This window comes from Acartia tonsa, chromosome 8 (genome assembly GCF_053477335.1).
Source record: "Acartia tonsa isolate MP-2025a chromosome 8, ASM5347733v1, whole genome shotgun sequence".
NCBI lineage: Eukaryota > Metazoa > Arthropoda > Copepoda > Calanoida > Acartiidae > Acartia > Acartia tonsa.
Genome location: NC_137267.1, coordinates 51085833 through 51088923, shown reverse-complemented (window position 1 = coordinate 51088923; position 3091 = coordinate 51085833). Strand labels below are relative to the sequence as shown.

Here is a 3091-nt window from a genome sequence, read left to right as displayed (position 1 = left end):
TAAAGGAGTTCAATAGGTACGATACTAAAAGTTACCTCTTTATTGGGTTCACCCCTATTTTAACAGTTACCAATTTATAATTTATAAAAAATCTCTTTATTTATCTAGTCCGGAGCCGGAGCCGTTTTTAAACGAAAATTACGGCTCTGGCAAAATATGGCGGCTCCACGGCTCCCGGCTCCGAAACACTCAATTCATTACCTAATTAAAATCATCCGTTAACTCATACCTACCTATTGAAAAAATATATAACAATGTATTTATTATTACTTGGATTTACACCAGAATATCATGTACTCTAACAAAGTGAAACTTATAGCTGGCTAAACTAACGATTCTTCCCCCATCCACCCGCTTTACCTAATAAATCCCCTCCTAGGCTCCTTCTGGATGAACGAACTGACCAATAAGTGATGTCCAAGTTAGCAACCTAAATTGACATTTTTTCTCATGTCATAATTCCCGCGTATATTCAATATCCATTAATATAACTTAACTTTGCATATTGCATTCTTATCAGTTTGTAGTAAATATTAAGGTTGTGAAATCAAAGTGTTAGGAACATTTAGCCACATGTTACTAATTTTGGATCATAAAGTTTAGGTTAATCTAAATAAGGCCTTAAGTAGTTATGCCTTCCTCTTGGCCAATAAATTGATGTACATTCCGAATTATGATCCACAAAATTACCCCTTCTGTAGATAACAATTAATGGTTGAAACGTTTGGACACTCAACTTAATGAACAAACAAATCAAAATTCAATACAAGTCCCCAAAGTTGGTAATCCAACTAATAAGAAAACATTATCTTAAAACTTTGGGGACTAGTGAAATAAACAGCCCAATGTCCACTTCCTCCCCGTTTACAACAGTACAATCAGATTAGAAAATTTTACTAATGGCAGTCATCCAGGGGTGTATAGGTATTCTGCAAATTTGACCTGGTTGAGGGGAGGGTTAAAAAAATATGTGGTTGGGGGGAAAAAATTTAAACATTAAGAGGACTCTTTGTAGAAAAAAAAATAAAAAATATGTGGAAGGGGGCATAATACAAATAAAATAAAGAGTTCTGAAAATATTTTTCCATTTTATCACTTTCCTTGCTAGAAAAAATAGGAGGGGCAAAAAATAAAAAAAATTTGCAGCAGGGGAAAAAAGTGAATCTTGTGCAGAATATACACGCTTCATCCCGAGTGCAAAAAAAGGTTACCACGAGAAATCACCTTAGCAAAAAAATCTTGAAATCTAAAACATTTTTAAATTCTGAAACAACAAATGAAATAAGAATAATAAAGAAATTTATTTTAACTTATGAATGATTATGTATTTATCAATAATATAAATGTCAACAATATTTTGGGCACTCAATTTAACACAACATTAAAATATGTAATGTTCTAGTACAATTAAAACTGGTAGTTGCAAGTTTATAAAAGATAAAAAATATAAGGAGCATGCAAAAAGGGTTGTCCGTTTAGAAGGATCTAAAGGGACAAGACAATGGATGATAAAGTAATTAAACCTGTAATTATGTTATGAAAAATTAATTCTTAAGTGGATTAAATAATTGATAGAAAAATTTGGACACCTCTGTTTTGTACCAAACAATCAATATTTATTATCTCGTATTTAATAGATACCGATTAATAGCCGGTGGATTAGAACCGGTTCTCATCCATACGAAAAAATTTTGTCTAGCATCCAGTTTTCTACGAATATAAAAATGAACATTTTAATAATTTTATATCTGCGGGAAGCTGTTTATAATACGATGCAATGTAATTTTACAACTTTGCTTGCAACTACCCTTGTTATTCACAACAATAACCAATCCATGTATAATAAAAACTATAAAACACGTGATAAAATAATAAAATTATCAATTAGATGGGGGAAAATGCCCAACATATATATAAAAATTCTAATCACAATAAAGTTGAAATAATTTGTGTTACTTACAGAGCACAATAATACAAGAATTAAAGTTTACATGAAGAGAGAAAAAATGTTTTCAAAGGAAGCCTGCATGAAATACACCGCTCTAACTGCGGAAAGATAGAGTGGTGTTTTTATTGCAGGTTTCCTTTAAAATGTCCTATGAAACAAAATGAAAGCATTTTTAGTGTAGAAATATAATCTGCTACATGATTTTTGATTTTTTGAGGAAATTCCATTATCACAACAAAATTGCTGCTGTTACAGATAACTTTACTGTGTTAATAAAGTAAAAAATACGACTTAAGAAACCAGCTGTATACCTAATGTGTAAAGAAGGCAAGCCATTTAAACATGGCATCATATTTTGTTTGGATTGTACACTTGACAGGCATGATTAATAACATTTTCAGTATGGCTTCGAAACCTATTTTAATATCCGCTGGATTAGAACCGGTTTTCAGTCACACACTGAAAAATCATGTATAGCATCGTATTACAGACAATTTTCCACGAATATTAAAATAAAAATCATGTTGAAACCAATTTTGTCAAATTGGACCTTCGGCCCCTCGTGGCTAACAAAACTGGTTTGAATCTTGCAATTTTTTAATATCCTTGGAAAGCTCTCTATAATACTATGCGATAAATTGAATCAAATATGCTAAATTTCCCCCCACTGGCATTTTTGTTTCTTATAATCTCTAAAACTTAGCCTATCCTATTCCTTATCATAGAAAACCCAAAAACTACAAATAAAATTTCAACTTGATTATACAATTGATACATACAATAATATCTGATATAAACATTAAACTTTACTTCATTCAATAAAACATTCTGATAAAAACTATACATTACAATTTTGTCTGTCTGTATGGTGTGAGCTAAAAAGGATAAAAGAAATGATCTTATCACAATGTAATTACAATATTTTCATTATTTTGCACTCCAAAAATAAATAAATGGCATTCATAACTTTTTTTAACAGTAAAAAATTTAGATAATCATTTAGAAAATACAAAGATATTTTTTGATATTATGACTTATATAATTATAGTGATGCAGTCGGAAAGAAAATTTGGTTTTGGTCCCTAACGTGGCAACGCCTCTTGAGGGGCGTTTCGGCGTATTTCCACATAAGTTTTTATAGGT

General features: G+C 30.8%; 1 long non-coding RNA gene across 1 annotated transcript; it reads right to left on the bottom strand.

The window, feature by feature from the left end:
- Positions 1-1262: 1262 nt before the first annotated feature.
- Positions 1263-2354, bottom strand: LOC145327264 (uncharacterized). The gene is made up of 2 exons (XR_013882134.1): positions 1808-2354; positions 1263-1398 (listed from the first exon to the last, which is right to left on the bottom strand). It is a non-coding gene; the product is annotated as an uncharacterized LOC145327264 (long non-coding RNA).
- Positions 2355-3091: the final 737 nt, after the last annotated feature.